Source organism: Pongo abelii, chromosome 3 (assembly GCF_028885655.2).
Source record: "Pongo abelii isolate AG06213 chromosome 3, NHGRI_mPonAbe1-v2.0_pri, whole genome shotgun sequence".
Classification (NCBI taxonomy): Eukaryota; Metazoa; Chordata; class Mammalia; order Primates; family Hominidae; genus Pongo; species Pongo abelii.
This window is the reverse complement of record NC_071988.2, coordinates 62,680,928-62,707,054: the sequence shown is the minus strand read 5'-3', so window position 1 is coordinate 62,707,054 and position 26,127 is coordinate 62,680,928. Positions and strand designations below refer to the sequence as shown.

Below are 26,127 nucleotides of genomic sequence, written 5' to 3'. Positions count from 1 at the left end.
CAGGTGGACCACTTGAGTCAGGAGTTTGAGACCAGCCTGGCCAACATGGTGAAACCCTGTCTCTACTAACAATACGAAAAATAGCCAACCATGGTGGCAGGTGCCTGTAATCCCAGCTATTTGGGAGGCTGAGGCATGAGAATTGCTTGAACTCCGGAGGCAGAGGTTGCAGTGAGCTGAGATCGTGCCACTGCACTCCAACCTGGGCAACAGAGTGAGACTTTGTCTCAAAATAAATAAATAAATAAATAAATAGTTAATATATTTAATATAGTTTGAAGAACCTAGAATAATACCTGGAACCTTATAAGCATTCATTAATTGGCAGCTAGTGAGTCCTTTAAGCTGTATGATTGCAGGAAATATACATTCATTAGGATTATCTCAAGTAATGGGGAAATGTTTTTGGAAAATAGATATGGATCAAGTAAGCTGGGAGTTCTGACCCTGCAACATGGAAATAGGGCACACCCAGGTCCCAGTTCAGAAACAAGATAAAGCTATAGTGGTACTCTTGGCCACATCTCCTTAGTAAGACACAGGAGTGAATGAACCTGTTTTCCTTCAGTATTGTGAATAGCTCTACTCTACTTCTGCATCAATCAGTCCTGTTCGCAGCAACTAGTCACTTCCTCCTTTGTTTAATGCTCATCATCTTTAAACATCGACCTGCTTATAGTATCCACTTACTCCCATGTCTGCTGACTTATAGAAAAGCAAGGTACAGGTATGTGAATGTAGAATGAGCACAAAATATAATTAAAGCATAATCAGCAGAAACTCTGTGCTTTTGTGTAGTAATTCTTCTACCAGTGAATGATTCTTTCTTTGTATCCTATTTTGACCCGTCAAGACAAATTTTATTGGTCTAATTAATAACTAAGATCCCTTTTGAGCAAAGCTCTTCTGTGAGACTACATGCAGACCAGTCTATAATTGCTCTGATGAAGTGCATCTGGGAATAGGGTGAGGATTGGTGTCTCGTGGCACCTATCGCAGCCATTTATCCTGGAAGAATTCCCTGGAAAGGAACTGCACATGTGGCACACACTTTTAGACTTAGCATTTCTATACTTTTCTTGTCCATTTGTGCAGAATGGTGGAGAGATAATTCAGAAAGAGGGCTAGTTTAAAGCTAGAATAAACCATGCAAACACATTTTTTTTTCTAATTTTTGCAACTTTTCTCCAATATCCTGAAGGTTAAACAGAGGTTATTCTGTTGTGTTTTCTATACCCATGCTAAGGTTCAAGAAACTATAAAAGAGGCTGGCTGACTATCTCTCAAAAGGCTTCCTAGGAGAGGTTTTTCATGGCCCTGGGTCTGGACTTCACCTACAAGGATTTAAATCTGAGTTGATTAACAAGATGATATCCTTCATGGAAAAACTCACAGGGGCAAAGCTCAAAATAAGCTTATTATGTATATAAAAAAGACAGTTTATCAATTTAGAAAAGATACCCTGAATGCCTATATGTATATGTGTGTTTGTGTAATTTTATATATTAAATAATATATAATATAATAATATTTTTAATTGAAAGATAAATTGTATGTATTTATCAGCCTATATTTTTCATGACATAGGTTTTCCTCTGGAAAAGGTAAGTAGAAATCTAAACTAAAAGCTGTATATTGCTCAATGAATTTGAAATTGAGAAATGTGTGTAGTTCAAATGTTTTGTCTAGCTACCTATAGGGATACACTTGGCCTAAAAAAATCTTTGAGCCAGAGATTCTCCTCATTTGGAGTGAGACTAGGTATCCCCCATATTAGCCTATAAGAATCTATTGTTTTTTTGGTTTCTGCTGTGGAACACTTCTCCTGTTGAGACATTCTGTATTCTTTATATTAGTACATCAAATCAAGGTATAGACTTGTTTGAAAACTATTCTATCTCTCTAATAACCATATATATTTATTAATTTATTCATTCAAAAACTTACTTATTCTGCACTTATTATGTGCCTGACACTCTAGGCACATAATAAGTGACAAAAACAATGTCAAGGACATTGACATTTGACATTGACAAAAACAGTGTCAAAGACATTGGGGGATACAAGAATGAATATGGAAAGCAATGTTTTTTTCTTACTTGGCTCTTAGGCTCTAGTTAAGGCAGAGAGACAAAAACCCATTTAATTATTCCGTCTCTCACTCTATTGCATAATACTTAGAATGTAATCCGTTTAGGGATTATATGTTATAGAACTTAATCTACATGTTAGAGTATACAATCCCAATTGATCCTGCAAACATTTCTAGAAAAAATCCTATCAAATGAGTAATAAAGTGTTCTAAGCACTAACATAGAAATGTATTCAGTTGAAAAAGAAAAATCCAAAAAATTTTTTTATTATAGTTTACTTGAGAATAGAACTTAAGATAGGAACATTTATCATAGATTTGACTCCTCCATAAAGGATTGATCAAAGAGCTTAATTCTCAGAAGGTAACTTAATTTACCTTATGATGAGGTCAACATGACTATTGACCTCATAAGCAACTTGAATTTTCATAGTGTAATTGGCCAGTGGTTTTTCAAGTCTAAAGGACAGCCTTTGCATGCTAAAACATGATGAAGCCATGACTCACTACTGAAGACAAGCCTTTTCAGAATATACTCTGTGACTCTTTAGTCTCTTTGAACTGAAAACTCGCATCTTAATTTATACAGAGTATTCTGAAATATCAAATGTATACCTATACTGGAAACTTTACCAGGTAGCACTGCTACATACAGTTTTTACATAAGAAACTGAGCATTTTAGCATATGACTTGGGAAGTCAATTGTCCTGCTTGATTTCCTATTTGGCATGTCTGTGATAATATTGAAATTGCTTAATGATTTTATTTATTCCTTGGAGAGGTGGATCTGTACACAATAAGCATTTGCAAACAACTGGGACAAAGTATGGACCTTTGTCAGCATAGTGTGTTTATAGGTCTAGGAAAGTGGGAACAGACAGTTGAGAAGGAAGAGGCAAAGGCATGTTATTTTACTGAGACACAATGAAATGGCTGTACATAGAAAATACATCTTAATATATCAGAGATAAAAGCTATAAAAGAGGCAGGAAGAACAAAAGGTAAAAATTCAGATAGTTTCACTTATTCTTCCTTTCTACATCCTTTTTTTTTTTTTTTTAATTGGGACTCTTAGAATGGTGGGTTTTGGGGGAGGGTAGAGGGAAGGACTTTCCTGAGGTCCTTTATTTTCTGCTTGAGTGCCTGAAAATAGATGCAAGACAGAGAATGTCTCCACTGACTCTCACGGTGGCTGTTTATTCAGAGTGCAGCCTTCATCTGGCTCTCCTGGAAGCTGGCTGTGAGACAAGGAATCCAGGCCAAGTTCTTTATTTGGCAGGGAAGTGGAGATGTAGATAGAAAAGAAAAGGCAACTGATAACACATTATCAAGTCAGTTACCAGTACAGGTAGCTGTAGCTTAATCTCATTGGGAAACTGAGAACCCTTAGAAAAGTTTCCCATCAGCATCATCTTCTCTGGGGCATAAGGGATCTGGGGTTCTTATACCCCTTTCCCCCAAGTGGTCATGATCTCTCTTGTACTTCCAGCCTGTGGTGTTTTCAGGTGCACAGGCAGTGGCTGCGTGAGAAAACTCTCAGCCCGTTGGAAGTCAGGAGTGCACCACAATGAAAAGGGCTATGGGGGCAGATATGGATAGAGCATGACAGTTCTGCTGTAAGTGGCCCAAGTTGAAGGGAGCCGTTCTCCCTTCTGCCTTTTTGCCTTCTTATAAAAACCAAATTAGCAAAGACATTGATACATAGACTTTTCTTATAACCAATTATGGACTTATATTAATTACCCATCAATATTCTCTGATCCATAGTACATATGAAAATGTGTGTGTGTGTGTGTGTGTGTGTGTGTATTTGTAAAATGCCATTATTCCCGGTATTCTCTATTAGCCTAAGCTTAAAATTCAGTCCTTGTACTGTTACTTTTTACTGTATATCTGTGACAAAATAATACTGCCATATGATGGGTGCCTAACACCACCCACTGCTTTTAAATTATATTCTCATTTTTTGTTATTCAGCGATGGTTCAATTATTTCACCAAGAATTAAATAGAAGTAAGAGTCAAAATGATCAGGATATTTTCTCTAATACCACTGTGTACTATTAAAAAATAATTAAGATTTCTTTATTCATATCAATTATGAGTTGCTGCACTGAATGATGTAATATTCATTCATGTTAACAGTGGAAAATGTGAGTGGGAACAGCTTTCATATGGAAGGCTTTTCTTGTACTTTAAAAATAAATAAATAATTAAATAAATAAGAGTTCTAATTTATGGGAAAATTGTCTTATATGAATTGATTTTCTAAGCCTTTATTTTACCAGCCTGAAAGAGGAATGCTACATAGTCATATTTTAATGGCTTTGTTTTTTCTTTTAGAAAAAGTATCAACATGACAACATCTGAGGCTAGGTTGTGCTGCATACTAATAAAAACCTGAGAAATATGTTTGACTTCTGATGTAAAGGTTTTCTTTTTAATGTAGACTTAATAACAATTTCATACTTAACCGATGAGAGCAGCAAATTAATCAAACGAATCAAACATTTTCTTCTTCAGGGAACTGGGGAAGCTTCTGATCCCTTGATATTATGATATCTATATACCAAATTCCACACTAATGATCCCCAAGAGAGATGGCTTTATCAATAAGATTGTAAGTTATTAATTAACTAATTAGTCTCCTGGAAATTCTACTGTGTGATTTTCTGTTTTTACCTCACAGGAAGGAGTTCTGAGTTACCTTGCTTCTTCGGAGGGTTAGATTTTTCTTGTTTCAGGGTTGAACAATTAGGTGTAGGCAAGAGCTCAAGATAGCATTTGAGGGGCTTCGTTTCTGTATTTTAGACTATTAAGCTAACTTGTGTAAAGGGAAAGTGCTAAAGTTGATATTTAGAGAAAAACACGGGGGGAGCTAAAACAAGACAGAGAAAGACAATTTGATGCCCTTAGGATGGGGTGATGACAACAGGTTTGTTTCAACATAGCAGCCATCCACATAGCTGCACCAGAAGCAGGGCCTTGGCAGGGAAGCTCTGTGGCCTTGTGTGACTTTAACCCTGGGAACCCAGCAAAGATTTCTGTAAGCAGAGTTGATACAAAAGGGAATGTTCTCAAAGTAGCCACCAATTTAAATGAATAAGTAGCACCTCAGTAGAAGACCACTGGCCAGTGTTCTGTCCAGATTCACACACGGAGGCAAAGGTAGCCATACAAAGTGACGAATACTGAGTTTCTTGCTAATTTCATTGAATGGGTAGCTTGAAACAATTACTTTGATTTAGAAAAAATAATGAGATCTGACATACTTTGCATTGTGTCTTCAGTTTTTCTGATCAATCCGTAAGTTACATGATCTTCACATACAAACTAAGACCATTCACATAAAAGAGAGAAAAGGAGTAATTATTCTTGCTTTCTTAGCAAGTGTCTGGAGTAGCATTTTCCGGTGCATGCACTAGGGACAATCAGGGCCATAAATTTCTGATATGAAATACATTTAAGAAATACCAATATGAGGGCAATGGAAATTTCTTTGGTAATCTGCAAAACATATTAACATATTAAAGGTTCTGAAGTAACCCATTGTTACTAGTTTAACTTCTTTAACCCAGAATTGCCCAAACTTACTTGAGCATAAAAGTGTTTTAACACTTCTGAGAAATATCCTTTCAGATACCAAATGGCTAGATAAAAATAGATAGTTGTTCTACATTGTAATAGCATCTATTACAGTTTCAAATCTAAATATCTGTCTTTGATATATGAACAGATGCTTCTCAAAAGAAGACATTTATGTGGCCAACAAACATGAAAAAAAGCTTATCATCACTGGTCCTAAGAGAAATGCAAATCAAAACCACAAGGTACCACTCACTTCAGTTAGAATGACGATCATTAGAAAGTCAGGAAACAAGAGATGCTGGAGAGGATGTATAGAAATAGGAGTGCTTTTATACTATTAGTGGGGGTGTAAATTAGTTCAACCATTGTGGAAGACATGTGACAATTCCTTAAGGATCTAGAACCAGAAATACCATTTGACTCAGCAATCCCATTACTTAGAAGGATTATAAATCCCATAGAAGGATTATAAATCATTCTACTATAAAGACATGCACACGTATGTTTATTGCAGCACTATTCACAATAGCAAAGACTTGGAACCAACACAAATGCCCATCAATGATAGACTGGATAAAGAAAATGTGGCACATATACACCATGTAATACTGTACAACCGTATAAAAGGATGAGTTCATGTCTTTTGCAGGATGAAGCTGGAAACCATCATTCTCAGCAAACTAACACAGGAACAGAAAACCAAACACCGCATGTTCTCAGTCATAAGTGGGAATTGAACAATAAGAACACATGGACACAAGGAGGGGAACATCAGACACTGGGACCTGTCAGTGGGTGGGGGTCCAGGGGATGGATAGCATTAGGAGAAATACCTAATATAGATGACGGGTTGATGGGTGCAGCACACCACCATGGCATGTGCATACGTATGTAACAAACCTGCACGTTCTGCACATGGATCCCAGAACTCAATATATAATTTAAAAAATTACAAATAGAAATCAAGTTATTCTGTCAAACTATACTTCCTCCTCACTATGTGATACCTTGCTAGTTAAGAAGTATTATTTCCTAAGCCCATATATATATTTAATCTTTGCCTTCTACAGACAGAATAAAACGGGTTTTTTTCCTGTTTTTTTAATATATATTTTTTCTTTCAGAGATGGGGGTGTCTCACTATGTTGCCCAGATTATTCTCCATCTCCTGGGCTCAAACAGTCCTCTCACCACAGCCTCCCAACTGCTGAGGTTACAGGCATAAGCCACCATGCCTGGCTGACAAGAAGTTTTTATCAAGTGCCTACTCTGTGCTAGACAACGTACTATGTATACATTTTTCTCACCCTATCATTTATCAAAGGAGGTTATTGAAATAGTGTCTTTTGCAATACAATATTGTAACAATTATTATTTAATTCATTTTCCTTTGCTTATGCAAGTTATAGTAGAACTACTTTATACTGTCAAATCATACTGAGGATCTAATAAACTAAACATTCCTGCTATTCTTAACGTAACTGCTATTCTTAATGTAACTTCACTGTTCTTTATAGCATAATCAATTCTTTTTGTTTGTTTGTTTTTTTGAGATGGAGTTTTGCTCTTGCTGCCCAGGCAATGGTGCAATCTCGGCTCACCACAACCTCCACCTCCCGGGTCCAAGCAATTCTCCTGCCTCAGCCTCCCAAGTAGCTGGGATTACAGGCATGTGCCATTACACCTGGCTAATTTTGTACTTTTAGTAGAGATGGGTTTTCTCCATGTTGGTCAGGCTGGTCTCGAACTCCTGACCTCAGGTGATCCACTCACCTCGGCCTCCCGAAGTTTTGGGATTACAGGCGTGAGCCACCTCACCCAGCCAGCATAATCAGTTCTTTTAATCAAATACAGAGATTCATACTTACAGGTAAAACAATTTGTATCTTCCCTTGCCTATTTTTTTTTTGAGATTGCTTAAATTACTAATTTTTAAAAGTCACATTAACCATGGTTTCTAACATTTAATCATTTAATGTTTTGATTAGCATGCCATTTCTAAGTTCAAGTATTTGATTAAAATGTTACAGTAGATAGAACATAATCTAAGCACTTTTTTCTTCAACATACTACCAGAAAAATCTATCTGTGCTAACTCTGGCCATTACTGCTAGTGAAAATTTTGTCATCTATAATATTATTATTACAAAATCATGTTCTGAGTGCTAATTTTATTCTGAGAAATATACTGGTGTTAGTTTTAAAAAATCTTTTAAACAACTCATTAAGTAGAAACTATTATACACACTTTGCATATGAGGTAAACAAAGTTTAGAAAGCAGAGTTAATTTTCATAATGGCACAGAACGGTTAAATTGCAAAGCCAGAAATCAAACTCACATGTGTCTAAATGGAGAGTCCCACTGTTTAGCTCTAGGCTACAAATATTTCTATGGTTTTCCTTGGAATCAACATCAAACTTGTTAGTCTGTAGTTTCTGAAATCTACTATGATTTACATCAGAATACCATGGCCACGAATCAATTTATTGACATTTCACAAAGTTTATTAACAATGAAACTTTGATTCTGACTATAGAAATCCTCTGGAATCTAGGATGTGATTCATCTGCTTACAGCAATTTGAACATACTGAAAGTAGCTACATTATTTTTACTCTATCTTGGCTTATCTAGGGTTTCAAAAATTTCTTAATATTATAAATCTTAATGATAGGCATTTTTACAGTTAAAAATGACTATAAAAAAGAGAGATTGAGACATTGAAAAGTTCTGCTTTTTCTCCATCATCTGTTAATATAAAAATATTACCCACATCCAAGAAATATTATACATTTCCTTTTTCTGCTTCTTTTTTTTTCCTCGTTAGAATTTTTCTAGCTACCTTCTACTGCTTCTTATTATATACTTGTGAAAGCATCTTCCTTGTCTCTAGTGTTTTCCATCAAGTGTAGCACATCCAGAAATTTATTCTTCTTTATATAATTATATATATTCATGCAACTTTAAAACATTTTTTAATTCTTTTAGAGACAGGGTCTCATTCTGTCACCCAGGCTGGAATGCAACGGCACTATCATAGCAGCTCACTGCAGCCTTGAACTTCTGGGCTCAACCAATCCTCCTGCCTCAGCCTCCCAAGTAGTTACAACTACACGTGTGCACCACCACACCTGGCTAATTTAATTTTTTTTTGTCTTGCTATGCTACTCAGGCTGGTCTCGAGCTTCTGGCCCCTATTGACTCTCTTATCTTTAACTCCTAAAATGTTGAGATTACAGGACTGAGCCACTGCACTTAGCCTCATGCGACTTTTTAATAATCTTTTTCGTACAATTCAATCTTTTTATTATGAGAAGGATATTTATGCATATAGATTAAGACATATTTTAGATACTGCTGTATCAAGTATTAATAGTGATTTTATATTATTTAAAACAGAAGAATGTGCCCTCTGAGCAGACAAAACACAAGAGCTACCCCTTCTTCGGAGCTGATGCTGCTTCTCTTAGGGTGAGTAACTTGCCTAGAGAGCATTATCTGGATGCCTGTCCCAACTCCACCCCTGGCTAGATAGCAGCCTGCACATTCTCATGCTTTCTATAATTTCTATTTTTTCAGAGAGTTGATCTTCTTATGGGCTTACACAGTAGTTCAGACATTTCCTATCATAGAATTTTTCATAACAATTACCTAGATTGTAACTTTATGATGTGAGGGAGTAGTCATATCTTGTTTACCATTGTATACCTGCAAATAAGATACTCTGTGGAACATATATTGTTATTTACAACATGCATTAATATTTTAAATAAGGACCAAAATTAGTACTGAAATATCTGAGAAACTCAAATTACTTATTATGTCCAAATTATTTTCTAACTCAAATTAAAATTCAATTCATGACTTCTTTGATATATATACCAATAAACTATATGATTTATTATATGTTATCATTTATCAAGAAAGAGAGACATTGCCGAAATGGTGGAATAAAAGCAATATGGCTTCACTGTCCCCAACGGAAAACCAACAACAATTATCCAGTGCCAAAATTAACACCAACAATATCCCAGAACTCACAATTTAGTCTGAAGTGAATCCTGGAGCCACAGAGAAGTGAAAACCCATGAGCAGAAGGTAGAAGAAACGGACTTCTCTATTTGCAATGCGTCTCCCACCAACAGTAAGGCACCATGCAGAGAAGTCTCCTGGATTCACAATTTCCATACTGGATGAAGAGAGATTGATGCAGACAGCCCATTTCCCAGTCATTTTTGTCCCTACACAGGAAAACCATTCCTGCCTCAATCTGTGGGAAGACTTGTGAGTGCCTGAGGGAGAGGGCAGCTGGAGACAGACAGTGGAGGTAGGGCTAGTAGCCCCAGGAGATGAAACTCACACAAATAAAATGACAAATCAGAGAGGTGGTTCAGCAGCATTATTCTGCGAGAGGCACACTCCATGGGCCATGTGGACAAGACCCCCTAGCCAGTCTCCCCACACAGCTGGGACATTCCCTTTGGGACCCCACTGCTTTCAGACAGGCAGGCCTTCAAATTTTTGCTAGAGCTGTGATAATACTGTGTTAAGGTGCCACCTAGTGGCAGAAAGAGGGAGTGTCCTAGAGCTAAAGATCAATATGTAAACTGCACAGAATCTTTAAACACACATATGTTAGAGAAACCAAACCAGCCCAACAAGCAAATACTGGGATAAATAACTAATCATTCAATGCAAAGAAATAGACTTACATCCATAAGAAATGACGACAGCAAACTGAAAACCTCTCCAAACGGGCAAAGTAGGGAACCAGTGTCTGATTCCAGCAAGATGGTGATGTGAGCTTTCAGATCAAGAACTCAAAATAAGAGTATTGAGGAAACTCAACAAAATCCAAGATAATGCAAACAAGCAATTTGGAAGTTTATTGGAGATTAACACAATAAAAAGCAAACAGAAATCCTGGAACTAAGAAATACATTGGCTGAAATAACAAATGTATCAGAGGGTCTCTACAACAGAACCAATCAAACAGAAGAAAGATATTGTGAATTCAAAGGCAGAACATTTGAGAATATGTAGTCATAGGAGAAAAAGAAAAATAATAATGAAAAGGAATTAAAAATGTCTACAAAATCTAGAAAGTCACCTTAAAAGAACAAATCTAAGAGTCATTGAACGTAGGGATTTGAAAAGAAAGTGGTAGAAAGTTTATTTAAAAAAAAAAACCAGAAAACTTTAACACATGGAGAAAGACATTAATATCCAAGTACAGGAAGGTCAAAGATTACCAAACAAATTCAGCCCATGTAACACTACCCCAAGACATATAATAATCTAACTCTCAAATATCAGGACAAAAAATATTCATAGGCATCAATGGAAAAGAAGCAAATAACACATAAAGGAGCTCTGACTTGTCTGGCAACAGAATTCTCAGCAGAAACCATACAGGTAAGGAGGGAGTGGATGATACATTCAAACTGCTGAAGAAAAAAATGCTAACTGAGAATAAATTATCCAACAAAGCTATTCTTCAAACATGAAGAAGAAATACTTTTCTAGACAAATGGAAGCTAAGGTAATTCATCACCACCTGATCTGTCTTATAATAAATGCTACAGAGAGTTCTTTAATCGGAAAGAAAAGGATGTTAACATGCAACACAGAAAATCATCTGAAGGCATAAAGCCTACTGGTAAAATTAAGTACACAGACAAATTCTGAATGCTTTATTACTGTAATTGTGGTGTGTAAACCACTCATACCTCCAGTATCAACACAAAATGCAAGTGTATCAAAAATTACTACAATGATTTTTTAAGAGATAGGTGAATATAAAAATACATAAATTGAAATTAAAAAACATCAAAAAGTTGGAGGATGGAGTTAAAGTGTAGAGTTTTTTTAGTTTATTCTTTGCTTTTCATTTAAAAAAAATAATTTCAACTTTTATTTTAGATTCAGAGAATAGAAGTGCAGGTTTGTTACATCTGTATGTTGCATGATGCTGAAGATTGGGGTATAATTAATCCAGTTACCCAGGTAATGAGCATAGTACCCAAGAGTTAATTTTTCATCACTTGTCCTCTTCCCTCTCTTTCCCTATTTGTCCCCAGTCTCTACTTTTGCCATCTTTATGTCCACGTTTACCCAACATTTAGGTCCTACTTATAAGTGAGAACATGTGGTATTTGGTTTTCTGTTCCTGCGTTATTTCACTTAGGATAATGGCCTTCAGTTCCATCCATGTTGCTGCAAGGGACATGATTTTTTCCTATTTTATGGTTGCTTATTATTCAATGCTGTGTATATACCACATTTTCTTTATCCAATCCACCTTTGATGGATCCTAAATTGATTTCATGTCTTTGCTATTGTGAACAGTGCTACAATGAACATATGAGTGCATGTGACTTTTTGGTAGAACGATTCATTTTCCTCTGGATATATACCCAGTAATGGGATTGCTGGGTCAAATGGTAGTTCTCTTTTAAGTGCTTTGAAGAATCTCTAAAATGCTTTCCACAGTGGCTGAAGTAATTTACACTCCCACCAAGAGTTTATAAATGTTCCCTTTTCTCTACAGCCTCGCCAACATCTGTTGTTTTTGATTTCTTAATAATAGCCATTCTGCCTTGCGTGAGGTAATTACTTATTGTGGTTTTGATTTGCATTTCTCTGAAGATTAGTGAAGTTGAACGTATTTTTATGTTTGTTGGTCACTTGTATGTCTTCTTGTTAAAAGTTTCTGTTCATGTTCTTGGCCCACTTTTTAATGAGGTTATTTCTTTTTTCCTTGTTGAATTCTTTAAGTTCTTTATAGATTCTGGATGTTAGATCTTTAATGGATGCATACTTTGTGAATGTTTATCCCATTCTGCATGTTGTCTGTTTATTTTGTTGGTAGTTTCTTTTTCTGTGCAGAATCTCTTTAGTTTAATTAGGTCCCACGTGTCAATTGTTGTTTGTGTTGCAATTGCTTAGTTATAAATTTTTTCCCAAGGCCAATATCCAGAGGTTTACTCATAGGTTTTCTCCTAGGATTCTTATAGTTTGAGGGCTCACATTTAAATCTTTAATCCATCTTGAGTTAATATTTGTATACGGTAAAAGGGAGGGATTCAGTTACAGTTTCCTGCATATAACTAGTCAGCTATCCCAGCACCGTTTATTTAGTAGGCGGTCCTTTCTTCATTGCTTATTTTTATTGACTTCATTGAAAATCATATGGCTGTAAGTGTATGGCTTTATTTCTGGGTTGCCTATTCTGTTGGTCTATGGTCTATTTGTCTGTTTTTGTGCCAGAGTACCATTTTGTTTTAATTATTGTAGACTTATAGTTTGAAGTCAGGCAATGTGACGCCTCTGGCTTTGTTCCTTTTGCTTAGCATTGCTTTGGCTGAATTCAGCCTTTGTTTCTTTTCATTCATTGTGATCAAAGTTAAGTTATTTTCTGTTTAAAATAACTTTTTTATAAATCTGAGATGTTTTTTGTAAGCCTCCTGGTAACTACAAAGGAAAAACACACAATGGATATGCTAAAAAAAAAAAAAAAAAAGGAATTGAAACATACTATAGGAGAAAATCACTTAACCAAAAACAAAGATGTTAAGAAAGAGAAGAAGTACAAAACAACCAAGAAAATAACAAAATGGCAGGAGTAAATGCTTGCCTATTAATGGCATTGAATATAAATGGACTGAACTTTCCAATTAAAAGACAGACTGACTGAATGGATTTTAAGAAAAAGATCCAACTATATGCTGCCTACAAGAAACTCACTTCACTGTAAAGACACACAGAATGAGAGTGAAGGTATGGAGAAAGGTATTTTACACAAATGAAAGTCAAAAAACAGTAGGTGTAGCTATATGTATATCAGATAAAATAGACTTCAAGTCATATTATTATTAACCAGAATGAGATATTTTGTATTTGCCTAGACAGAAACATTTCATCTTCACTATATGACGTACATACTTTATAATCAAAGTTAGAATAGAAAACTGTTTCTTTTTATATGAATGGTCTAAAATGTTGTTTCTTAGAACATTACATTTAAAAAAAAATGAACTAAAGTCACTAATTGCTAATTGATCCCAACCCCTTGTTCAATAATGAGCACATACAAACTGCTATTCTTTAAATTTTTTCTACAAAATTATTTTGAATTATTTCCTCCCATTGGTTTACTTCAATTCTCAGACCCATACCTAAAAATTTTATTCACTTCTTTTTATTAGAATGCATGACTTTTCTTATTTTAAATAGACTTTATTTTTAGAGCAGTTTTAGGTTCACAGCAAAATTGAGCAGAACATAAAGAGGTCTCTCATATGCTCACTCCCCCTACTCTTACATAGCTTTCCCTATTATTGACATCCCCCACGACAGTGGCACATTTGTTACAACCAATGAACCTACATTAACACATCATTATCACCCAAAGTCCATACTTTACGTTAGGGTTCAGTCTTAATGTTGTACATTCTATGGTTTTAGATAAATGTATGATAACATATATCAGTATTTATAGTAGCATACAGTGAAAAATATATGTTCAGGTTAATTAATCAGCACTGTATACCTTTATCAGCTGTTAAATAACAACAACAAGCAATGGCAGGTTTTCAGTCTCCACCTATTGAGAGGTGAAGCCAGCTGGGCTTCTGGGTCGGGTGGGGACTTGGAGAACTTTTCTGTCTAGCTAAAGGATTATAAATGCACCAATGAGCATCCTGTGTTTAGCTAAAGGATTGTAAATGCACCGATCAGCACTCTGTAAAAATGCACCAGTCAGTGCTCTGTGTCTAGCTGAAGGATTGTAAATGCACCAATCAGCCCTCTGTAAAAATGCACCAATCAGCGCTCTGTGTCTAGCTAAAGGATTGTAAATGCACCAATCAACACTCCGTAAAATGGACCAATCAGCTCTCTGTAAAATGGAACAAACAGCGCTCTATAAAATGGACCAATCAGCAGGGTGTGGGCGGGGCCAAATAAGGAAATAAAAGCTGGCCACCAGAGCCAGCAGCAGCAACCCACTCAGGTCCCTTTCCATGCTGTGGAAGCTTTGTTCTTTCACTCTTCACAATAAATCTTGCTGCTGCTCACTCTTTGGGTCTGCACCACCTTTAAGAGCTGTAACACTCCCCACGAAGGTCTGCGGCTTCACTCCTGAAGTCAGTGAGACCAAGAACCCACTGGAAGGAAGAAACTCCATACACATCGGAAGGAACAAACTCCAAAACACCATCTTTAAGAGCTGTAACACTCACCGTGAAGGTCTGCAGCTTCATTCTTGAAGTCAGCAAGACCAAGAACCCACCGGAAGGAATAAATTCCGGACACACTATGATGCTGTGTTTTTATTAAGTTTGCTGTACACTGTATTTTTTCCTTAGGTGAGGAGAAGAACTATCAGCAGCAGTTGGGGAAACAAAAAATGGGTCCTCTATGGAAGAGGAGGCATTCAGCTGGATGGCTTTGGAAAAGTGTTTCCTGTAAAATCATCTGCAATGACTTTTGTCTTAGAAGTCTTTGATTTTAGGCACTGACGTGGTTTCTTGTTCTGTTGTAAATGTATACTGTTCTAGTCCTTCAATAAGCCTGTCACATTTTTATCATATCTAAAGGCACTTTTTCTGCAGTGTTAACAATGTCATCTTCATTGTCACTAATGTCATGATCATTTTAATTCAGAACAATTTTTGGCTATATTTCAATAAATGGACAACTGGAGCCTCATTATCGATGTTAAAATATTTTCAATATTTACTTATTCCAGCTTGCTAACAGACTCTGAAGGTATATTTTTGCATATGTAGGGTCATACTTTTTTCTTTTGACATACAGAATTCTTCAAAATCATCACTTTGTTTATCAGCAACATTGAACATAATTGCAGGCCAGAGATTGTGTCAGGCATACACTACTGTCTTCAGTCACTGTGTTCCAAGTGTTGGCAACAATATATACAGAATCTTTTATGCTAAATTTCTTTGGAAAACTTTCCACAAATACACCTCTGTTCAATGTAGCTATCATTTTATTCAGAAAGTATATATATATTATATATATATAATTACTCCTCATTGATGTAAGAATACCCTGATCACATGGCTAAATTGATGAAGTCACAATTGAGGGAAAGTATTGGCAAAAACTGCAATTACTTTTGCACCAACCTAATACATGCCATAAATATTATATTTGATAAAAATGTCAGCTCGAGAGGGAGCAGAAGAGTTGTTAAGGAGTAACAAAATCTCACAGTTGCCATACAGTTCATTTTATTTGAAGTGAGCATAAACCGCTGGTAGAAAATGTTTGGGCAACCAATCAGAAAAGATGTTTCTGGTGATCCACGCCTTTTTGTTAACATAATAATGACCTGGTATGAAATTCACTCCTTGAAAACAGTAAGAAGGCAAGCTTTTGCGGACCACAGCAAGTTTACATTCATGCATGCCTACTACATTAGCACATCCAAAGACAGTCATTATGCACTTGGCATCCTTAATTCCTGTAAGGGCCATCTTATAAACTGTAATTGATGTCTTTCTGGGGCAATAACTCCAAAATGGTGATGATTTATCAGCACTACAGGCTTATTCTGATGTCAGATTTTCATCAGTGATGATTTTGGCAAACTCATAAATTTCTCCACTGCTTCATGTTTAGCAGATGCTTTATCACCACAAATCTTCAAAAAATTGATGCCATGTCTTTTCTTAAATTTCTACAATCACCCTGTTAAATATTAATAGTTCTCTTCGATTCTCAGGCCATTATGATAGATGATTGTTGCACGATCAGCATACCATCAGCTGGCCTGTGTTCACTGGAGTGCTGACGGACGCACAGTTTCAATACACAATCAAGATCTTCATTTTTATCTTTATGCAGTGTTTTTCTATTTTAATGAATTTCTGTTCATCATTTTCAGCATAGAACTTCAACAGTTTTTCCTTCTGATTCTTCAGGTCATATATGGTGGCCATTCAAATATCAAACTCTTCTGTAAGACATTTTACACTTACAAAACTGTCCAGTTTTCTCCAATAGCTTGACATTTTGTGGTGTAGATAAAAATAAATGCTTCCTTTGTTTTCTTATCACTGTTACCCACTGGGGTATCTGCAGGTCTATTTAACATTTTCAACAATATCTTTACATAACATGATAAGAAAAAAAACATAATGAGTAATGTATGTAGGCTTTGGCCCCATGTGGGGTATTGTGTGGAACATGCCTTTGACATGTTTGGGCCTGAACAAACATGAGTTATTACTCTTTGTGGGTGTCCTTTTGCGTGCTTTCTGTCAGGAAATCTAAGCATGCACACAAAGACATAAGAAGCTAAATAGAGCTGGTAGGGTCCTTTTTCCCTTGGGAATGCCAAGTAAACTCTATGTTGCGTACCAGTGTTTTGACTGCAATCTGTTACATGAGGTCAGGTGTGACTTTTTCCAGTTTTGGTGTCATGTCAGCACTCAAAAAGTTTTGAATTTTGGAGGATTTTAGATTTTGGATTTTTGGATTAAAGATTTTCAACCTGTATCTTCTTTGGTGAGGTGTCTGTTAGGGTCTTTAGCTCACATTTTCATTGAATTGTTTGTTTTGTTGTTGTCGAGCTTTAGGACTTATTTGTATAATTTGGATAACAGTCCTTTGTTAGATATTTTGTTTGTTTTTTTCCAAATATTTACCCCTAGTGTGTGGCTTTTTTCTTCATTTTTTGACAGTATCTTTCACAGAGCAGAAATTTCTAATTTTAATTAAATCCAGCTTATCAATTACTTTTTAATGAATGATGCCTTTGATGATATATCTAGAAATTCATCACCAATTCAAAGTCATCTAGATTTTCTCATATGCTGTCTTTTAGTTTTATAGTTTTGCATTCTACATTTAGGTCTAAGATTCATTTTGAGTTAATTTTTGTCAAATGGAGCATATGTTTTTAAATTCTTTTTTTTTTTTCCTGCATGAAGATGTTCATTTGTTCCAGCATCAATTGTTTAAAAGACTACCTTTGCTCCATTACATTGCTTTTGTTCCTTTGTTAAAGATCAGTTGACTATATTTATTAGGCCTGTTTCTGGGCTCTTTATTCTGTCCTACTTATCTGTTTGTCTACTCTTGCGACAATGCCACACTGTCTTGATTACTGCAGTTTGTAATAAGTTTTGAAGTCAGATAGTGTCAATCGTTCAACTTTTTTCTTCTCTTTCAATATTGTGTTGTCTCTTCTGTCTGGGTATCTTACCTCTCCCTGTAAACATTAGAATCAGTGTGTTTATATGTACAAAATAACTTGCCTGGGTTTTGACTGGGGATGCATGGAATATATTGAGTCTTCCTATCCATAAACATGGAATTCTTTCCATTTATTTGGTTCTACTTCGATTTCTTTCATCAGATTTTATGGTTTTGCTCATACAGATTTTGTATGTGTATATTGTTAGATTTACGTCTTAAGTATTTCATTTTTTGATTGCTAGTGTAAATAGTGTTCTGTTTTTAATTTCAAATTTGACTTGTTCATTGCAGCTATATAGGAAAGTGGTTGACTTTTGCATATTAACCTTGTGTCCTACCACTTTGCTATAATTGCTTATTAGTTCCAGAAAGAATTCTGTCAATTCATTTCAACTTTCTACATAGATGATTATGTCATCTGCAAACAAAGACAGTTGTATTTCCTCCTCCATAATACGTACACCTTTTATTTTCTTTTCTTGTCATTGGATTAATAGAACTTCCAATAAGATGTTGAAAAGCAGTGGTACGAGGGTATATTGTTGCTTTCTTCTTGATCTTACTGGGAAAGCTTTAAGTTTCTCAACATTAAGTACTATGTCAGTGGTAGGTTTTTTGTAGATGTCTGTTATCAAGTTGAGGAAGTTTTCCCCCATTCCGAGTTTACTGAGAGTTTTTATCATTAAATGGGGTTGGATTTTTTCAAATGCTTTTTCTGCATCTATTGATTTGTTCATCTGATTTTCTTTATATTTAGGTTACTAATATGATGGATTAATTGATTTTCACATGTTAAATCCTCCTTTCATCAGTGAGATAAATCCTCCTTTGTTATGATGCATAATTCTTTTTATACATTGTTGGACTCAGTTTGCTAATATTTTTGTTGAGGATTTGTGAATTTATGTTTATAAAATATATTGGTTTTTAGTTTGCTTGTATTTATTGTCTTTGTCTGTTTTGTGTATTAGGGTAATGCTGGCCTCATATAATGAGTTAAAAACTATTTCTTTTGCCTCTGTCTTCTGAAAGAGATTGTAAATAACTGATAAACTGTCTTCCTTAAATGCTTGGTAGATTTCACCAGTGAATCCATCTGGGCCTTGTGTTCTCTTTGGGAATGTTACTAATTATTGATTCAATTCTTCAATAAAAATAGTCCCACTCAGACAGTGTATTTCTTCTTGTGTGACCTTTAATAAATTGTGACTTTCCAGGAGTTGGCCCATTACATGTAGGTTATCAGATTTGTGGGCATAGAGTTGTTAACAAATTTTTTTTTATGTCCATGGTATTTGTATTGCTATTTCATTTTTATTTTTGATATTAGTGGATTTGTGTCTTTTCTCTTATTTTCTTAGTTAGCCTGGCTATGGGCTTATACTTTTTTCATTTTCTCTATTGATTTTCTGTTATTAATTTCATTTGTTTCTTCTCTCTCTCTCTCTTTTTAAGAAACAAGGTCTTGCTATATTGCCCATGCTAGACTCTACTCTTAGCTAAAGGGATCTTCCCACTTCAGCCTCCTGAGTAGGTGAGACTACAACTGCATTCCACTACAGCTGGCTTTCTTATTTTTATTATTTCTTTTATTCTGCTTACTTTGGATTTAATTTGCTCTGCTTTTCAGTTCTTAAGGAGGAACCTTAGATTATTGATTTTAGAATTTCCTCTTTTCTAATATATGCAATTTTATATATTTCCTTCTAAGCACTGCTTTTTCTGCATCCAACACATTTTGACGGTTTTGTATTTTTATTTTCATTTAGTTCAAAATATTTTTAAATTTATCTTAAGACATTTTACTCCATGTGTTTTTTATTAGTGTGTGTGTAATCTTCAAATATTTTGGGCTTTCTCAGCTATCTTTCCGTTATTGGTTTCTAGTTTAATTACATTGTCACCTGAGAGCAGACATTGACTGAGTTTTATTTTATTCTAATTTGTTAAGGTGTGTTTTCTCATCCAGGAAGTGGTCTGTCTTGATGAAGATTCCATGTTAGCTTGAGATGTGAAATCTGCTATTATTGGAAGAAACAGTCTATAGATGTCCATGATATCCAGTTATCCAGTTAATTTATAGTGTTGCTGAATTCAACTGCACCCTTACTAATTTTCTGCGTGTTGAATCTGTCAATTTCTGATAGAGGGTTATTGAAGTCTAAAACTATAATAGTATAATAGTAGATTCATCTATTTCTTCTTGCTGTTCTGTCAGTTTTTGCTTCTTGTATTTTGATGTTCTGCTATTAGAAACATACACATTAGATACTGTTATGTACTCTTGGTGTTTCTTTAATTTTCTATAGTTGAAATTATGTGCCTAGATGTGTTGTTTCGTTTTCTTTGTTTTTTTTTTTTTTTTTTTTTTGGCATTATGCTGCTTGATGTTCTCTGAGCTTCCTGAATCTGTGGTTTAGTGTTCAACATTAAAGGAAACGCTGTAATTATTGCTTCAAAGATTTCTTTTTCTTTCTTCTTCTTCTGGTTTTCTCATTAAATACAGTTTACTTTTGTGATTGTCCCACAGTTCTTGGATAATCTATTCTTTTGTTGTTGTTTTTCAGTTTTGGAGATTTCCATGGAGATATTTTCAAACTCAGCAATTTCTTTTTCCTGAACCATATCAACTAATAAGCCTATCAAGAGGCATTCTTCATTTCTGTTACAGAATTTTAAATCTCCAGTGTTTCTTTTTGGTTCTTTAGGAATTTCCATCTCTCTGCTTACATTTCCCATATGTTATTTTATGCTGTCCATTTTTATTATTAGAGCCCTTAGCATATTTTTTATGTCATAAGTTTATTTATGAGCACATCTGGTATGCCACATGAATTTGAGTTTGATCCATTTTTCAAAGAAAGTACATCTCTTAAAATGTTCTTCCTATCTAAGAATGAACTAAAACATCTTTGTTTCTTAAGTAGTTGGTGTCTTACTATAAAGAAAGGTGTAGCAAATTCAGATCCAAAGTAAATTATCATAATTAATAAATACCACTTGCTTTCACAATCTCTGCATCATTAGAGCCATTATGAGGAAGAACCAGCAAAAAATTTGCCTCTAGCATATTAATTAGAGTTGCTTTAAATTCTTAGTCTAATTCCCACACCCTTGCCATATCTGAGTCTGGTTCTGATTTTGCTCTATTTGTTCAAACAGTGTTTTTTCCTGTTAGTATGCCTTGTAATTTATTCTTGATAGCCAGGTATGATATACTGTGTAAAAGGAGCTTCTGTAAATGGGATTTTTGTGAAGTAGCAGTTAGGTGTAGGGAGAGGGGAAGCATTCTATATCCTACAATTGGGTCTTAGTCTTTTAATAAGCCTGGACCTCTGGACTGTGAATTTCACATGTGCTTTTCTGCCCCCTTTTAAGTGAGACAGAATAGCTAAAATGGGCTGTGGTTGAGTATCTCTCTTCTCCACATTGGAGCCTAGAGTAAACAGGAGTTGTATATTTACCTTTCTTCATGTAGATTAGGCTCTGGTAAAACTCCAGCAGGTTAGGATCTGTTTAAATATTTTTTTCTTAGTGAAGACCTTGTTAAGAAGAAAAGAATGTCTAGCATATTTCAAAATGGTTATTTTGCCCTTTCTCTGTAAGAAGAATGAAATAATTTTTTCTGATATTTGCCATGAATACAAAGTCAAGCTTCTGGAGATTACACTCACCAAATGTGGGGACATCCTTATGACTGCCTCAGGCTTGAGCACACTGAGCCTCTAGCAATTCGTTGATTACATTTCAGGTTTCCTAACCTGGTACTGATTTCTGTGGTGATTTCTGCACATGGGTTTCTGCTGCAGTTAAGTTGTGATTCTCTGCATTTGCTTGAGGGTAGCTCTAATTTTGAGGGCAGTGTTTTGCGCTATGATCTCACTTCTCTTATGGATCTAAGAAGAGTTTTTGATTTTTAACTGTTCAGCTTTTTACTTCTTATTAGGATGGAGTGGGAACTTCTAAGCTCTTTACATGCTGGACTACAAATTGGAAGTTTCTATATTTTCTATTGAAGTTAATATGTGTGTTAATTTATATACAAACTATGGGTAAGGTCACAAGTACTATCATTAGCACTTATTCCTATTATTCCCTATTAACAATCATGTGCATTAGGCTGTTCATGCACTACTGTAAAGAACTACCTGAGACTGGGTAATTTATAAGAAAAGAGGTTTAATTGGCTCATGGTTCTGCAGGCTATACAGGAAGCATAGCAGCATCTGCTTGTGGGGAGGCCTCAGGATACTTCCAGTCATGAAAGAAGGCAAAGGCGGAACATTGCATGGTGAAACCTGGAATAAGAGAGAGAGACTTGGGGAGATGAGAGCTGCCACACACTTTTAAATCACCAGGTCTCGCAAGAACTCCCTATCATGAAGACAGCACTAAGCCGTGGGGGATCCGTCCTCATGATCCAAATACCTCCCACCAGGCCCTAATGCCACCACTGGGGATTGCAGTTCAACATGAGATCTGGGCAGAGATAAATACCCAAAGCGTTATCATTGTGTAGCATCAGAATCTCTTTTATTTCACTTGAAATACCTGATTTCTTCTAAAATATTTAATTTGAGTAATTTATCTATATTTCTTCGTCCTTTATAATTTATCTTAATATGGTTTATCAGTTGATTATTTCTCCCACCTCATTATTTTCTGTCCCTTTTTTTTTTTTCTTTTCTTTTCTTTTTTTTTTTTTTTTTGAGACGGAGTTTTGCTGTTGTTGCCCAGGCTGGAGTGCAATGGTACGGTCTCAGCTCATGGCAACCTCCACCTCCTAGGTTCAAGTGATTCTCCTACCTCAGCCTCCTCAGCTGGGATTACAGGCACCTGCCACCATGCCCAGCTAATTTTGTATTTTTAGTAGAGACAGAGTTTCTCCATGTTGGTCAGGCTGGTCTCGAACTCCTGTCCTCAGGTGATCCACCTTCCTTGGCCTCCCAAAGTGCTGGGATTACAGGTGAGAGCCACCGCACCTGGGCTAAAATAAATAGATATTTGGAAATCCTGTTTTGGTCATTTGTGATTACAACTTACCCCATATGCTAAGAAAAACAAAAGGACTATAACATAGGGATAATTACATTCTATCTGTAAACAGAGAATGTAAAATATAATGCGTATATTTACTGCAGATCACACATCTAAAGATGAGGAAGCAGAGAAACCTTCTGCCACGTTTTATATAGAGTAAGTTTTTCTACTATTAAAATTTATTGTCCTACTATCTTTAACATAACAAATATTCAATTCCTCTTTCCTATTTCTGCTCCCCAGATCTATACCTTCCAATAAAAATAAGAGAGCCAAGCACTTGTCATGCATAATATACAGCATTGTTTTGCACAGAATTATAAAAATCTCAGAGAAAGGCTTTAGATCAGCAGAATCTATTAAAAGTCTAAAGTTAAATGGGTTGGCTGTCTCCCCCACGTTGCACGTATTCTTTCCAGGTAAAGCTCATGCCATTCGTCGTGTCATATGCACAAGTCAAAACTCCATATTCCTGATCTGGGAAGTACCACATACTACAACATTTAGTGATACTTGAATTACTAGAATAAATGAGTGAATGACTGTGTGAATATTAGTTAGCAAAAGGTCCCATGTACTTCCTTGTCTTTGTTAGTATCTTTATTAGTAGATGAAACATCAAATTCTGTTGCTTCTAATTTTCTCAATTCACTCTTCATTAGATATGATTTGTAATTGTTTACAAATCATAGTTTTCCTTCCTTTTTCTTTCTTCTCTGTTAATTTTTCTTTCTCTCACATATTATTTTCATTGATATTGTCTCTTTCCCTTGGCAGTTTTTTCTTTCTGGTTTTATTCTTGCATTATTTCTCATATTCTTTCTTGACACAATTTTAGCCTTTTAGCCTTTTAAAAGCCTCAGCACATAGAGAGATATTCTTGGGGCCCTTTAACCTTATCCTTTAGCAGAGAGACTAGCTTTCATTTATAGCGTACATAATTGGTGACTACCTCAGGCAAAAGACAAACTTAGCTTATACCCTGCAGGTTCCTGAAATAGTTCCCTTGGTGTCCATACTTCTTCAGGTTAAACTCAAGTACTTTGTGACTCTTTCTGGAATCTCCTTCTGCTCTGTCAAACCACACTGACAGCTGGTTGTGCCCATTTGCTGGGGACTCATGATCTCTAGGGTACTGCTGCCTTTAAGATGCGCTGACCGCTATAATCTCCTGATGTAAATCTCTAATAATATGTTCACTCCTACTATTTATCAATAATATGTGCCCAACAGATGTCAAGCCTGACCCCTTCTACAAAGCCTGTATTATTTAGTTTACATCTTTAAAAGCATTGCTGCAAAACATTCCATTAAACAACTCTCATCTCTTTTGCAATGCGTATATGCACAAAGCTTCAAGGTGATTTTTGTGTGTGTTTGTGCATATTAGAATTTGTTACCATGTAATTGAGCACATTGGAACATACATGCCTATCAAAATAAGAAGGAATTTAAGGCAGCTTGCTATTTATTTGAAGAAAGGAAAATTGGAAATAACTATATGCTGTCGCCACCCCGTTAGTAACTTATAAATTACTATTATCTCTATTTAACCATATGAAGGATAAAATCTAGAGGCATAGAAGGTAAATGAAGAACTCAGAAATAATCCTAAATGAGAAATAAAATTGATATATTCAATTTGAAATTCTAGCTTGCTAGTGATACTTCTAATTCTTAAACAGTATAGTGATTCTTTCTTGCGCACACACATCAACTGATTGTTTAATGATGATAGTTTAGAAACTGGCTAAAATATATTATTATAGAATATTTGAAAATTGATAACTTTTTTATTACAAAACTATAATTTTATTTTAAAAATCACTGTTTTTATACTATAAATTGTGAAAAACTAAAACAAAGTATAGCAACTTTCAAGGAAAGATGTCCATATAACCTCTATGTCTTCATAATTCAATGCCACATATCATGGGGTCAAAGCACATTCCAAAGGATAAAACCACACCTTTAAAGTTTTCTATATCAAATGCATGAGAAAGAAAATCATTCCTTCTGCCATAAAATTTCAACTTAGTTATTCACAGTATAGCATCTTCAAAGAACCTGGAAAAGAAATTTTGGTGAATAATTTATAAGTCAAAAATAAAGCCAAGGGAGCAATCCAATATATATATATATATAAATGTTATCACAGAGCACATAGAACTCAGACAACATATCAAAGTGTAAAGAAAAGCAAACAAAACCAACAAAGTTTACATTTACATGAGAAGTAAAGATTGCCTTTAAGAAAATAGGTAAGTCATAAATATACCAAAATGATGATACTGTGAAGAACTATAATAGGTTTAAATGTTTTGAAAGATATATGTGTAATTTTTTAAAAACATAACTAAACATGTCTATGAACATTTAATTCTTAATATTTTCACATAGAACAATTTGTGCTGCTGAAACAGAAAAAAATAACAAAGAGAACCAATTTTCTTCTTCAAAATGATAAATCAAAGCCAACAGAATTTTTTTTCTTTTTCATTCCAACATTCTTGAGCCTTCTATGGTTCATATATTTCAATCACTTATTTACTCTCAACACCAAACCCATAGTTATTTTTGTTTGTTTCTCATTATGCTTTTATATACAAGGCATCAATATTAAGATCAGCCTTCATCAGAACAAACATGGATAGTGGTTGCTATAGATTTGAGGATTCTGGACATGCTATAGCAATATGTAGACTCAAGTGTTCCATAATCACTTACACAATAAAATGGGGAAAATACATTGACTTAAATTTATTGCTCAAGATACTTACTAGTATCTTTAATACTAGCATATACTAGTCTATAAGATTAGTTAATATAAGGAAACTGTGGTAAAATAGACTTTTATTCAGATGCAAAAGGATTTTAATCCTGGTTGTGCCATTTATAAGTTATATGATTTTGGAAAGCTATGCGTTACGTGGAATCTCAGTGTTCACATCTAGTAAAGGGATATAAAATGTATACTTGTTGTGATGGTTAATGTTATGTGTCAACTTGGCTAGGCTATGGTGTCCAGAGTTTGCTCAAATGCCAGTCTAGATGTCACTGTTAAAATATATTTTAGAGTCGTTAACATGTAAATCAGTAGATTTTGAGTGAAGATTATCCCTCATAGTGTGAGTGGGCCTCACACAATCAGTTGAACAAAGCCTGAGATTTTCCAAAA

The 26,127-nt window shown here is 35.1% G+C and overlaps 2 long non-coding RNA genes across 2 annotated transcripts in view; one reads left to right on the top strand and one right to left on the bottom strand.

The window, feature by feature from the left end:
- The first annotated feature begins 7,841 nt into the window (after nucleotides 1-7,841).
- Nucleotides 7,842-26,127, top strand: part of LOC129058786 (uncharacterized) — a 57,002-nt gene continuing 38,716 nt past the window's right edge. The window contains exon 1 of the long non-coding RNA XR_008524188.2: nucleotides 7,842-9,152. This is a non-coding gene — a long non-coding RNA (uncharacterized LOC129058786). The remainder of the gene's footprint in view (nucleotides 9,153-26,127) is intronic.
- Nucleotides 20,242-23,129, bottom strand: LOC134761335 (uncharacterized). Its single transcript, XR_010139864.1, has 2 exons — nucleotides 22,716-23,129; nucleotides 20,242-22,207 (listed from the first exon to the last, which is right to left on the bottom strand). It is a non-coding gene; the product is annotated as an uncharacterized LOC134761335 (long non-coding RNA).